Raw genomic sequence first — 15,271 nt, forward strand, 5'->3', positions numbered from 1 at the left:
TTTTGAGGTGACATTTCACCCGGTGGGCAGGGTTGATGAGAAGCCAAGGGAAGTCACACCATAAAAGCTCAGAGGTGTGGAAGGGCATGATGAGTAGAGGGTGTATGAGATGATCCAAAAGGCCTAACTCAGATGAACTCTTCCTACCCTTGATGGCTGAATGTTCTTCTAGTCACTAGAGCACTGCATTTTTACTCAAATTATAAAACATTCTTTTTAAACTGTGATACCCTTTCTAGGAGGGCTAAGGCAGGAAGCTGTTATCATTGCTTGGGTTTATTTTTAACCCAATCTGTGAGTTAAAAATAACTGTGAGTGTGGGTCCAGAATAGAGGAGGGAACTTGCCATAAGAGCAGCCAAGTATCTGGAACCTGTGGTTGCCTGTGTGGAGTGTTCTAAGGGGATGTCCTGGGAAAGCAGAGGCCACTGATTAATTAGGGAGGGAAATGAGCGGTTTCTCAGACAGGCTGACTCAATGAGGACCATTCACATATTCATTCATTAAATATCTGTGTCTAGTCTCATGAATGTAGGAAATTCATTTAGTGGTCCACCTAATCCTTTACTTTCTAGGTCTAATAAATTTCAGAAGTCATCAGTGGAAGATGATGATGATGTTTTTATTGAACCTGTACAGCTTCCCAACCTTCTGCACTAGTGGTAGCTGATCAAAGCACCATAACATTTATATCATCAAAAAATTAGGAGCTGCAATGAAATGATTCCACAATTCTTCCTTCCTCAGAAGAATTGGCTTCTCAGAAGGGACGTGTGAGACAATTGTCGTTGGTGATGAAGAGGACATGGAAACAAATCAAGGGCAAGAGAAAAATTCCTCCAATTTTATTGAATGGCGATCTCCTGAAACTAAAACTAGAACCCATGATGTGGATTTCTCCACTTCCAGTTTTTCAAGAAGACCAAGACTGCAGTAGGACCTTTTAATCCTGGTAGAATGGATGTGGCAGGAGACTATTTCAAAATGTAGATTCTGCAGCTCATCATAAACCTGATTCTTGGATCTCCCAGTCAGCATCATTTCCCTGTAATCAGAATCAGCCAAGGGTAGTCTTCAGCAGCCTTGCTTCCTAAACAGATTTTCCAGTCTTCTGCACATTAAACCAGTTAAAGTCTCTTGCGCAAACTGCAAAAAAAGAAGGGATAGATTAATAAAAATAGCTATGTCTTCTCTGATTTATCAGTATTACATATAATGCAAGTATACATTTTTTTTATACTTGGGTATGTTTTTTCTAAACTTATACATGTTTACAGGTCAAGTAAGCTAGCATTACTTCCATTTAATGCTTTGCTTATGAAAAATATAAATTTGTGTTTGACCAAATTAAATCTTTATTCTGATGTACTTTGTTTAATTAGTAATTATATCAGCTTAAAGATAAATTTCCAAGATCTAGGTAAGTTAAATCTTGGATTGGCATTAGATTGGGTTAATTAATGGAAAATCATTGGATACCTAGATCATTTGCAAGTAAGATCGAACACTAAATTATTAAGCATAATTTAAATTTTATATACCTTAGCTTCTTACTTTTATATACTACAGAAAAACCATATCTTTGGTTCATATTAATGAACACGTTCATTTCTACCATTTTGAGAAGTTTTATATGGAATATTCGTGACTGTAGAAAGTTGTGTTATGTGAATTCTTGAGCTCTGCTAGTCTGATAAAATGCTGGGGTGTGACAGTTCACATTATCCACGCCCCCAGTCTTCTATGCAAAATAGAAGTTATTTTGGTTTAAAGTTATAATTATTATAAATGGTTGAGACTACACTGAGAAGCAATATTTTCAGAGAATTATAACTGTGTACATGCTTCTGTGTTTTCAGGAAAAGACTAGTTTTGTCCTAAAGCAGCAGCATGACGTTTTTCATAATATTACCTTGTTTTTCTTTTAATCTCTCTAGTATCTGTAATGAGGTCTCCTCTTTTGTTCCTGATGTTGGTAACTTGTGTTTTATCTCCTATTTTCTTGATTTGTCTGGCTAGAATTTTATTAATTTTGTTGTATTTTGCCAAAAACTCCCACCAGTTTTGGTTTCTTTTTTTTTTTTCTATTGCTTGTTCATTTCTATGTTAATTTCTACTCTTTATTTCCTTCCTTATATTTACTTTAGCTTTAATATACTCTTCTTTCTCTTGTTTCTTATAGTGGAAATTTGGATTATTAATTTTAGACCTTATTTTCTAATAGAAGCATTTAAATTTGCTTCTAGGCAATTTTAGCTGCTGTAGCTGTACCCCACACATTTAAAAAAAAAAAATTTTAAGTATGGTTGATTTACGATGTTGTGTTAATTTCTGCCGTAGAGCAAAGTGACTCAGTTATACACATATATATTCTTTTTCATATTCTTTTCCATTATGGTTTATCACAGGGTATTGTATATAGTTCCCTGTGTTATACAGTAGTGTATATCTATACGCTATACAAGTGTATGGATAATCCATACAAGTTATTGTAATCCATACAAGTTATTGTTTATCCATCCTATATATACTAGTTTGCATCTGCTAATCCCAAACTCCCAATCCTTCCCTTCCCCACTCCCCTCCTCCTCCCCCTTGGCAACCATAAGTCTGTTCTCTTTGTCTGTGGGTCTGTTTCTGTTTCATGGATTTGTTCATTTGTGTTGTATTTTAGATTCTACATATAAGTGATATCATATGCTATTTGTCTTTCTCTTTCTGACTTACTTCGTTTAGTATGATAATCTCTAGGTCTATCCATGTTGCTGAAAATGGCATTATTTCATTCTTTTTTATGGCTAATAGCGCATTGTATATATACACCATATCTTTATCCATTCATCTGTCGGTGGACATTTTGGTTGTTTCTGTGTCTTGGCTATTGTAAATAGTGTTTCTGTGAACATAGCAGTGCATTTATCTTTTTGATTTATAGTTTTGTCTGGGTATATGTGCAGGAGTGGGATTGCTGGATCATATGGCAACTCTATTTTTAGCTTTTTGAGGAACCTCCATACTGTTTTCCATAATGGCTGCATCAATTTACATTCCACTAACAGTGTAAGAGGGTTCCCTTTTCTCCACACCCTCTCCACCATTTATTATTTGTAGACTTTTTGGTGATGGCCATTCTGATTGGTGTGAGGTGATACCTCACTGTAGTTTTCTTTTTTTTTTTTTGGCGGTACGCGGGCCTCTCACTGTTGTGGCCTCTCCTGTTGCGGAGCACAGGCTCCGGATGCACAGGCTCAGCGGCCATGGCTCACGGGCCCAGCTGCTCTGCGGCATGTGGGATCTTCCCGGACCGGGGCACGAATCCCTGTCCCTTGCATCGGCAGGCGGACTCTCAACCACTGCGCCACCAGAGAAGCCCTCACTGTAGTTTTAATTTGCATTCCTCTAATAATTAGTGATGATGAACATCTTTTCATGTACCTCTTGGCCATCTGTATGTCTTCTTTGGAACAGTGTCTATTTAGGTATTCTGCCCATTTTTTGATTGGGTTGTTTGTTTTTTTTGTTATTGAGTTGTTTGAGCCGTTTGTATATTTTGGAAATTAAGCCCTATCAGTTGCATTGTTTGCAGATCTTTTCTTCCATTCTGTAGGTTGTCTTTTCATTTTGTTTATGGTTTCTTTTGCTGTGCAAGAGCTTGTAAGTTTGATTAGGTCCCAGTTGTTTTTTTTTCGCTTTTATTTCTATTGCTTTGGGAGACTGACCTGAGAAAACATTGCTACGATTTATGTCAGAGAATGTTGTGCCTATGTTTTCTTCTAGGTGCATTTATCTTTTTGAATTATAGTTTTGTGTCTATAAGACACATACAGTGTCTTATAGACACTATATAGAAGACATATGGTATCATGTCATATTTAAGTCTTTAAGCCATTTTGAGTTCATTTTTTTGTATGATTTGAGTGTCATAACTTCATTGATTTACATGTGGCTGTCCAACTTTTCCAACACCACTTGCTGAAGAGACTGTCTTTTCCCCATTGTATATTCTTGCCTCCTTTGTTGAAGACTAATTGACCATGGGTGTGTGGATTTATTTCTGGGCTGTCTATTCTGTTCCATTGATACCACACTGTTTTGGTTACTGTAGCTTTCTAGTATTGTCTAAAGTCTGGGAGGGTTTTGCCTCCTGCTTTGTTCTTTTCCCTCAAGGATTGCTTTGGCAATTCTGGGTCTTTTATGGTTCCATATAAATTTTAAGATTATTTGTTCTAGGTCTATGAAAAATATCATGTGTAATTTGATAGGGATCACATTAAATCTTTAGGTTGCTTTGGGTAGTATGGCCATTATAGCAATATTAATTCTTCCAATCCAAGAGTATGTTTACCCCACACATTTTAATGTGCTGTGTTTATATTTTCATTTAGTTAAAAATATTTACTTTACTTTTTATCCTTTTTTTCTTTGTCACATGGATCATTTAGATGCTTACTTTTAGTTTCCAAATATTTGGGGGATTTTCTAGATATCTTTGTATTATTTTTAAATTTAACTCCCTTGAGGTATGGTTTCAATTATTTTAAATTTATTGAGACTTGTTCTACAGCCCAGGTTCTATGCCTAGTGAATGTTCCATGTGGGCAGAAAAAGAATGTGCAGTTGTTGGCTGGAGTGTTCTATAAATGTTAATAGGTCAAGTTAGTTGATAATGTTGTTCAAATCATGTATATCCTTGGGACTTCCCTGGTGGCACAGTGGTTAAGAATCTGCCTGCCAATGCAGTGGACACGGTTTCAAGCCCCGGTCCAGGAAGATCCCACGTGCTGAGGGGCAGCTAAGCCTGTGTGCCACAACTACTGAGCCCACATGCCACAACTACTGAAGCCCATGCGTCTAGAGCCCGTGCTATGCAACAAGAGAAGCCACTGCAATGAGAAGCCCGCACAGCACAACAAAGAGTAGCCCTTACTCACCACAACTAGAGAAAGCCTGCGTACAGCAATGAAGACCGAACACAACCAAAAATAAATAAATAAATGAATTAATTTTAAAAATGCTTTATAAAAAAAGAATCATGTATATCCTTACTGATTTTTTGTACTTCTTCCATCAATTATTGAGTGAGGACTGTTGAAGTCTCTAGCTATAATTATGGAGTTTTCTATTTGGTCTTTCAGTTCCAACAGTTTTTGCTTCATATATTTTGAAGCAAATGTTGTTGTTAGCTATATACACATTTAGGATTGCTATGTCTTCCTGAGGAATTGGTCCTGTTATCATTATGAAATGTTCCTCAGTGATCACAACTAGTAAAATTAATCTAGTGGATTTTTGTTGATTTATAGAAACATTTAAAATGGACACACAACTTGTGTTTGGTGAAAGCTACATCCCCTGTATCCTGCTTCAGTTTTTTCCATGTCATCTGTGTCCATCACACAATTTATTTGTTTTTTTTTTTTCTATCTTCCCCCACTAGAATAGAACTTCCAAAGAGTAGGACTTCATTTGTTTTGCTCACTGCTGTATCCCAACTACCTGTCACAAAGTCTGACCTCAATAAATACTTTCTGAATGAATTAATGTTTAAAAAAGCTGCAATAGCTATGAGCAGATAATATTCCCATGACGACTCTATCCCATTTACTCCATGGTAAGAAGCCCTCTGCTCACACAGGGCCTATTTCAGAAATAACTTCTACACTCCAGTGTGCTCTCACACTGCCCTTCAGCACAACTAGTGCCACAAAACAGTGTTGCTTTGGGTTCTTAGGGTCTCAGGGAGACGTTAGTAAGATAATTCTTTGTTTTAATTTGCTCTTTGTATCTTTAGTCCTGAATCATTCCAGAATGGTGATTCCAGAATGACAGACACCCAGACTCTGCCCCCCACACCCTGGACCTGTATTATGTGCCTCCAGTCACTCCTTCAGGAGGCTATTCAGGCCCTCATGTAAGGTGGACTTTTGGGCTAGCCTCACTGCTTCCAGGAGTGGCTCTATATATCCCTGGATTGTAGGGTAAGAGTTTGGTTCTTATACCAAGACCCCAACTGTATAAAGCATTTACATTTCACATCTCCTTAGCCACACTGTGGTTTCACTTCCCCCACCAACTCTGTTCCTTCACGCAGCTGAAGGGTTTTGTTTTCCCAGGAAATTTAGCCTTCAAATTCACCAGGAAAACTGAGCCTACCCTGATTGAAATATTTGATAATGTAAACTGCAGATAAAACATCAATCAAGTATTCCTCTCATATTTACTTTTGAAGAGAAAAAAAACCTTTTTAAATTAATTGTGTGTTTCATGTATCATAAAAAGATCCCTGAGCCTGATGGTCAGAGTTCAAATCCCTGCTCCATCCCTTGGACATACACCTTCCTCTGAAGGGAGAAAATAATAGTGTCTGCTCTGCTGGCCTCTGAGGGTTGATGGAAGAATCTATGAGAAATGCTTGGGAAAGTGCCTTGTGCATTGCAAAGCTCTGCAGGTGTGTAAATTGCTGTCGTTGCCATGAGAAGCTTTTTTCAACTTTAAGGTTTGCAGTGATTGAATATTTTTTGCTCATTAATTCAAGAAGAGCATTTGGGTATTTGGATCAGAGGCCTTCACTACATCCTGAACTGCACCTGCCTGCAACTCTTAAACTGGGAGGAATACAACCCAATATCCATTGGCTGTTACCTTGGAAACTAGGACAATTTAAAAACACTGGAAAGGAAATACTGTAACTGGGAGGAAAAGCACACTTGGGGCCAATCACCTTTTTTCTTCCAAAGCTTACAATATTAGACACCTGTGTAAACATTTCTTAATCATTTTTTTAAACCCATAAGTTATTGTTAAATACATGATGAAAATGAGAGAGGGCATAAGATCTTTTCTTACTTTGGGGAAGTTAAGACTTAAAAGTCCTACTACTTGTATCTACTGTATACCTACTATTAGCCTATTGGTTTTCCTTACTGTCTAGGATGCTATCAGCAGGCTCAAGCTGTATTCTTGGTCAGCTGTAGGAGTCCCAATGTAATTATCTAGAACTACAGAGGAAAAAAAAAAACATCCAAGCACCCAATAGAACTTTCTCCACAAACTCCCTCATCCTTGTGATAATGTATAATTCTGGTTCCTGCTAAGCTCACAAACTCCTTTCTTTCTGTATCCTTCGTTGGCTACTCTTTGTGACCCATAACTGTTGAGACACCCCCCCCCCCACCGCCTCCTTCCCCCAATGCTTTAGTGCTTGGATCCTGCTTGGATCCTAAGCTCAGCCACTTGGAGTTTGGTCTACAGGGTATACATATCTTATTTCTGGTTCAATGGGGGACACTCCAGTGCCCTCAGTACCTCCCTCCTCTAAATTCATTTAATCCAGATTCCTGGGATTGTGGTTCAGTAGGTCTGGAGGGGAGCCCTGAAATCTGCATTTTAATAGGCACACAGGGGATTCTGATGCAGGGCTCTAAGGGCTACTGTTTGAGTATCACTGTATTCAAATGCTGGCCTGATTTTTATCTTTGATCTTTATCTTTCATCTTAAATTTAATGAGCCTAAAACTAACCTCCACGAATAGATACAGGTTTCTTTTGCCTGTCATCATGCCTGCACCAGTTTTGTAAATGTAATCAGTGTAATCTTTGTTCTTCCATCTTCCCTTCTTTCCTCCTCCCTCCTCCTCCTTCCTTTTTTTCTCAATATTCCAGTCCTTCCCTGTCTGGTTGGCTCCTCCTCCCAGTCTTCATTCACATTAAATCTCATTCTTAGGGCCATTCCTCTAAATCCCCACCCTCATCAACTCACGCATGGACTACCCAGGTCTTCTAGCCTCTCTCTTTCTGCTCTAATCCTTCTTTCACGTTTTCACCATGTCACTTAGCTATTCAAGAATAAGTAGTATTGCCTGTTTGCCATGTCAGAACTGAACTTCTCTCCCTAGTATTTTATGTTTTCCTTGTTACTCCGAAATTATGTATTTTTATTTTCTGAACTAGTGCCTCAGTCCATTATTTAGACACAATTTCTTTTCTCTTGCCTTTGAATGTGTAGTCTCAAAATATATTCATTGCAAACTTCCATGGACATAGAATTTATTTGTTAGAGAGGAATTTTGATATACAGACTACATTATTATAAATTCCTTCCCATAGGCGAGGTCTAGAGAGGAAACCAAGTGGGCTGGTGGACTGATTGAATGAGAACGTTACATTCCTCTATTTTACGGCAGAGTTAAATTTCATTTTTGTGGTTTCCTTAGATTAAATGAATTTCTCTTTGAACTTTGAACTTTTAGAGGGAGTAGATTACCTTTTAATAGGTTGTCTATTGGTAAAATTTTCCTAAAGCTGTTCAGCCAAGATTTTAAGTCAATATATAGATTGTTTTGTACGCCTTAAAAACTATTTTCTGTCCTGAGCAGCTGTACATTTAGTTAAACTGAATCTACTAAGACAAAACTCTGACATGTTTTGAAAATTAGAAACAAGTACTCAGAAAATCAGGAGAGGTAGCTGGTCACTCTCATAACAGGTTTTTTTGTTCTTATTCCAGTGCTTTGATGTCTCTGGTACCCATGCAGTAGCTTATGTTGGAAACGGTTTAAGCACTTGATAAATCACAAATGTTTCTTTTCAGGGCGCTTATCATTGAGGTTGGCTACTGTCCAACACCTTGAGAAAGACTTAACAGTTCTCAACCTCTTTTTACCACAACATAACATCCCTAAGCGATCCCCCTCTTTCTGACAGTAACAGAGGTGTACTGAATTAGTTCTCAGAAGATCTCTCCTTTTCTCCTCTCTGGGTAATGTATTATTTGAAAAAGTTCCTCAGGTGGTTCTGAAACCCCCACCCATTCTGCATTGGGAGTCACAGCTTTCAGATCTCCTAATTGCTCCTTCTTTAATATAACTAAAATTTATTGGCTTGATTTATCAGTTTCTGAAAGATGCATGCTGAAATTTGCCTCTGAATTTATAGTTGTGAAGAAGTTTTCATTGTAGTTCTATCACATTTGCTTTATATAATTAGGTGCTTACAAGTTCAAGATTGTTTCATCTTCCTGGGGTGTTTTCTTTTTCTCCTTATGTAGTATACTACTTTATCCCTGTTAATGTTGACGCATTACCTTTTATATTGTCTGATATTAATATTGCTATGTGTTCTTTCTTTTGGTTAGTATTTGCTTGACATATCTTTATCCATTTCCTTATTTGCAAACCTTTGGTGAGATTTTTAAAAAGTATGTTTTCTGGTAAATAGCATTATTTGAATCTTTAAAAATTGACTTGCTCTCAGGCTTCCCTGGTGGCGCAGTGGTTGAGAGTCCGCCTGCCGATGCAGGGGACACGGGGTTCATGCCCCGGACCGGGAAGATCCCACATGTCGCGGAGCGGCTGGGCCCGTGAGCCGTGGCCGCTGAGCCTGCGCGTCCAGAGCCTGTGCTCCACAACGGGAGAGGCCACAACAGTGAGAGGCCCGCATACAGAAAAAAAAAAAAAAAAAAAAAAAAAATTGACTTGGTCTCATCCTATTTTTTAATAAATGGGTTTAATTCAGAGGTCAGCAATCTTTTCCTAGAAAGGACCAGACAGTAAATATTTTTGGCTCTGTGACCCATATAGTCTCTGCTGTAACTACTCAGAAATAGCCACTGACAATACATAAATCAATGCACAGGGCCAGATTTGTCCTGCCAGCTGTAGTTTGCCAACCCTCGGGCTTAGTCCATTTACATTTTTGTGATTGATAATATACCTACATTATTTCTGTCAAATTATTTTATGTTTTCTGTTTACCATCTGTATTACTTAGGGTAGTGCCAGCTGAGGTTACAGATGAACCTGGAAACCTCAGTGGCTTAACATAATAGAAGTATGTATTTCGTTATATAAAAATCCAATCAGTGGCACAGAGGGTATGGTCTGCCCCACACAGTCATTCAGGAATCAAGGTTTCTTCCATCTTGCGGTGCTGCCACTCCCAACATGTAGGTTCCAAGATCACCCTAGAAAGGGAAAGAAAGGGTTAGGCTGCTTCTTAACCACATCAGCCTGAAAGTTATTTATATCACTACTGCTCACATTTTGTTGATGAGAACTAGTCATATGGTTCTACCTAGAAGCAAGAGGGGCCTGGGAAATGTAGTTCTTGGCCTGACAGCCACTTCCCAGCAGCAGTTCCTCACTATGGTAGAGGATCACAAATCTTTGGCAGACATCTGGACACTTCTGCTGTAGCCACGCTTTTTCTTTGCTGCTTTTTTTTTTTTCTTTTCTGCTTTCTGTGTGGTTGATTTTTTTTTTCTATTTTCCATTATTCCCTTTGTTGCTTGCAATATATATGATGCATTACTTTTATTTTAGTGGTTGTCCTTAAAGTTTTAACATATATACATAATTTTAAAAATTTCTATAAAGCCTATGTTTATTCAGTATATCTCGTCTCTTCTAGATAAGAAACTAATTTCTTCCTCTCTTCCTCCTATACCTACACTGCACATATCTTTCTTCATATTGCTGTCTAGGGTTTTATTTAAACCTAACCCTCCCACCCAAATAGTTATTATTTTTATGGGTAAGGATTAAATATACAGTTATTATATTTTTATCAGTTTCTATACGCATTCTTCAGTTTTTTGTTTGTTTCTTTCAGTGAGTCTCTGGGTAGTAAGCACCCCTAGTCTATTAGTTTTTTAAGGAACCTCCATACTGTTCTCCACAGTGGCTGTATCAATTTACATTCCCACCAACAGTGCAAAAGGGTTCTCTTTTCTCCACACCCTCTCCAGCATTTATTGTTTCTAGATTTTTGATGATGGCCATTCTGACTGCTGTGAGGTGATACCTCATTGTAGTTTTGATTTGCATTTCTCTAATGATTAGTGATGTTGAGCATCCTTTCATGTGTTTGTTGGCAATCTGTATATCTTCTTTGGAGAAATGTCTATTAGGTCTTCTGCCCATATTTGGATTGGGTTGTTTGTTTTTTGATATTGAGCTGCATGAGCTGCTTGTAATTTTGGAGATTAATTCTTTGTCATTTGCTTCATTTGAAAATATTTTCTCCCATTCTCAGGGTTGTCTTTTGGTCTTGTTTATGGTTTCCTTTGCTGTGCAAAAGGTTTTAAGTTTCATTAGGTGCCATTTGTTTATTTTTGTTTTATTTCCATTTCTCTAGGAGGTGGGTCAAAAAGGATCTTGCTGTGATGTATGTCATAGAGTAGTCTGCCTATGCTTTCCTCTAAGACGTGTATAGTGTCTGGCCATACATGTAGGTTTTTGATTTCTCCTTTGAGCTGGTTACAATGTCTACCTTGTTTCTTCATTGATTAATACATTCAATACAATCTTTAACACATTTTCATTTTATATCTGTATGAGAGGCATGATTTTTACCTTTTTTTTTTCCCCAAATGTCTTTTAACAGTTTGGAGGTCTTCTACTGAGTTGCCCAATGGATTCACCTAACAAAACTAGGTATAGTTCTGACCAGAGGAATGCAGCTCATGGGTTGCTTAATGCCCAGACACATCTTTTTTTTGGCTCTCAAAATGACAACTTTACTTTGCTCTGTTTTTCTAGTTTTAATATTGTTCTCTATTAATTTTGTGGTTTGTCTTTGTTGTGCTTACAGCAATGTCATTGCCCACTCTTGGTAGCAACGATTAGGAATTTGGTGTTATGTTCTGACCAGAACATGTGAACGGATTAATGATTTGTAGAGATCTTTTCTCTGTTGGGTGAGAGACAACAGAGAAACTAGTTTGTTAGTCTTGTTTGTTTGCTTATTCATTTATTTGGGCTCCAATAAGTTAAGAATGTTGTATTCCACCAAGAAGGAGAACAGCTCTTTGATATCTGAACCAGTAAATTTTTTGTGCTTCTGTGTTTACTATTGACTCATGACTGAAATTTTAAAATTGAAATCACAAACTCTGTGTCTGTATGTCTATATGTCTGTAATTCCAAAAGGTCTTTACGTCTCATTGTATGGATGTGTAACGCTTTCCTGAATCCAGATGGTATTATTAGATTATAAAATTTCCTAAATTAAAGAAGTCCTGTTCTGATTGACTTATGAGATAAATAAGTGCTTATTTAAATATAATATTCCTGTAATTCTCAGAAAATAAGGAAGTTGAATTTCTGAGATTTAAAATGTGCCAGATTTAAAAACTATTTTAAAAGAAATCAGCTCAGAATCATTTAAAGAATTCAAGTTCACATAATTTAGGTAAATCCTTGGCAAACTAGACTTTTTTAATGGTAAGATCCTTGAGGCAGTGCATCAGGATGGGCTTCAGACATTCTTTAACAGAAAGAAGGTCAGGCTCCTCTTCTGAGAGCAGAGCAGGAAGAAACAAGGATGAGAGCAGATGCAGGTGTGCTTTCAGGGGTGTGTATGGAGTGGGAATACACAGGGAGATGCTTGATGGATTTCAAGTCTGATGGATTCTCTTTTTAAGAATCTAGGAGGTGAGGGAGCCTGCAGAGGATGAAGGGCTAGGTTTGGGTAGAAGGCCTGGGGAGGGTAGCAAAGGCTTAAGAAAGTATTTCACAAAGTGGAGGAGCTAAGTCACTGATGTACTTTGAGGCGATTTTCGTGGGTACATAGGCAGAGTTGTTTTTTAAAAGTTTAATAGTTTATTTTAATGCAGAGGGTGTTTTTTCATTTTAATAGTTTTGTTTTTAAATGTGTATTGGAAATAAACAATTAGCACATCAAACCTAATATTTTATGGATATTACTTATAAAGCAAAAGTACTGTTTAAAAATTAAGTTAGGGCTTCCCTGGTGGCGAAGTGGTTGAGAGTCCACCTGCCGATGCAGGGGACACGGGTTCGTACCCTGGTCTGGGAAGATCCCACATGCCGCGGAGTGGCTGGGCCTGTGAGCCATGGCTGCTGAACCTGCACGTCTGGAGCCTGTGCTCTGCAACGGGAGAGGCCACAACAGTGAGAGGCCCACGTACCGCAAAAAAAAAAAAAATAATAATAATTAAGTTAATTTGAAGAAAGGGATTCAGTTACTATTACCTCAGGGGCTACTTTGATATGGCAAAAATCCCAAAGGTGTACTCAAAAATTTGGGAAAGTTTGATTTAAATAAGATATCCAATAGGGCACTTGGGAAAAGAGGAACAATGTGGGTAAAAAGACTGGTGAGTGGTGCTGAGACCCTAGCCACCTGAAATCACAGCTTTTAGCACTGGCTCAGACCATAATTCTTCCCTGAAAAGCCCTCATGCTTTCATGGGGATGTTGCCAGTAACCGCTGAAAAAATAGGATTTGTCAGAATCAAGATAAGCAACATAAACTGAAGAGTAAAACAGTACATTTTTTTTTCTTTTTGGTTTAAAACAACAAATTTGGATTAAGAGCTCTGGTTAAAGGAGCTCCAGAGATGGGCGCAAGCCATGGCTAACAGTGCATACCACACAGATGGACATGAGACGCTAAGGCTGCTGCTGCCACCACCAAGAAGCCTGTGTGCAAGCACAGGTCACTTTCCACACCTTCCCTCCTGGGAGCCTGTGCAGCCCACCACTGCCAGGGTCCCAGGATCCAGGGACAACTTCCCCGGGAGAACACACGGCGCACCTCACGCTGGTGCAATGTCCCGCTGGCCTCTTCCGCCACAGGCTCACCCTGCACCCCATGCCCCTCCCTCCCCCCAGCCTGAGTGAACCAGAGCCCCTAAATCAGCGGCTCCTTTAACCCCATCCTGTCTGAGAGAAGAACAGACGCCCTCCGGTGACCTACATGCAGGAGCGGGTCCAAATAGAAAGCTGAACCCCGGGAGCTGTGCAAACTAAGAAGAGAAAGGGAAATCTCTCCCAGCAGCCTCAGGAGCAGTGGATTAAATCCCCACAATCAACTTGATATACCCTGCATCAGTGCAATACCTGAATAGACAATGAATCATCCCAAATTGAGGAGGTGGACTTTGAGAGCAAGATTAATTATTTTGTCCCCTTTTCCTCTTTCTTTGAGTGTCTATGTGTATGCTTCTGTGTGAGATTTTGTTTGTATAGCTTTGCTTTCACCATTTCTCCTAGGGTTTTGTCTGTGCAGTTTTTTTTTTTTTACTTAAAATTTTTTATTTTTCATTTTAATAACTTTATTTTATTTTATCTTACTTTATTTTATTTTCTTTTATCCTCTTTCTTTCTTTCTTTCTACTTTTTTCTCCTTTTAATTCTGAGCCGTGTGGATGAAAACTCTTGGTGCTGCAGCCAGCAGTCAGTGCTGTGCCTCTGAGGTGGGAGAGCCAACTTCAGGACACTGGTCCACAAGAGACCTCCCAGCTCCACGTAATATCAAATGGCGAAAATCTCCCAGAGATCTCCATCTCAACACCAACACCCAGCTTCACTAAACGACCAGCAAGCTACAGTGCTGGACACCCTATGCCAAACAACTAGCAAGACAGGAACACAACCCCACCCATTAGCAGAGAGGCTGCCTAAAATCATAATAAGACCACAGACACCCCAAAACACACCAGCAGATGTGGACCTGCCGACCAGAAAGACAAGATCCAGCCTCATCCACCATAACACAGGCACCAGTACCCTCCACCAGGAAGCCTACACAACCCACTGAACCAACTTTAGCCATTGGGGACAGACACCAAAAACAACGGGAAATACGAACCTGAAACCTGCAAAAAGGAGACTCCAAACACAGTAAGACAAGCAAAATGAGAAGACAGAAAAACACACAGCAGATGAAGGAGCAAGAAAAAACCCACCAGACCTAAAAAATGAAGAGGAAATAGGCAGTCTACTTGAAAAAGAATTCAGAATAGTGATAGTAAAGATGATCCAAAATCTTGGAAATAGAATAGGGAAAATGCAAGAAACATTTAAGAAGGACCTAGAAGAACTAAAGAGGAAACAAGCAACGCTGAACAGCACAATAAATGAAATAAAAAATACTCTAGAAGGGATCAATAGCAGAATAACTGAGGCAGAACGACGGACAAGTGACCTGGAAGATAAAATAGTGGAAATAACTACTGCAGGGCAGAATAAAGAAAAAAGAATGAAAAGAACTGAGGAAGTCTCAGAGACCGCTGGAACAACATTAAACACACCAACATTCGAATTATAGGGGTCCCAGAAGAAGAAGAAAAAAAGAAAGGGACTGAGAAAATATTTTAAGAGATTATAGTTGAAAACTTCCCTAATATGGGAAAGGAAATAGTTAATCAAGTCCAGGAAGCATAGAGAGTCCCATACAGGATAAATCCAAGGAGAAACACGCCAAGACACGTATTAATCAAACTGTCAAAAATTAAATACAAAGAAAAC

The 15,271-nt window shown here is 38.7% G+C and overlaps 1 protein-coding gene and 1 pseudogene across 5 annotated transcripts in view; both read left to right on the top strand.

The window, feature by feature from the left end:
- AKAP6 (A-kinase anchoring protein 6) overlaps positions 1-15,271 on the top strand; it is a 643,220-nt gene that overhangs the window by 20,327 nt on the left and 607,622 nt on the right. The window lies entirely within an intron of this gene.
- Positions 525-1,093, top strand: LOC116748607 (annotated as a pseudogene).

The sequence above is a fragment of the Phocoena sinus genome, chromosome 2, assembly GCF_008692025.1.
Source record: "Phocoena sinus isolate mPhoSin1 chromosome 2, mPhoSin1.pri, whole genome shotgun sequence".
NCBI lineage: Eukaryota > Metazoa > Chordata > Mammalia > Artiodactyla > Phocoenidae > Phocoena > Phocoena sinus.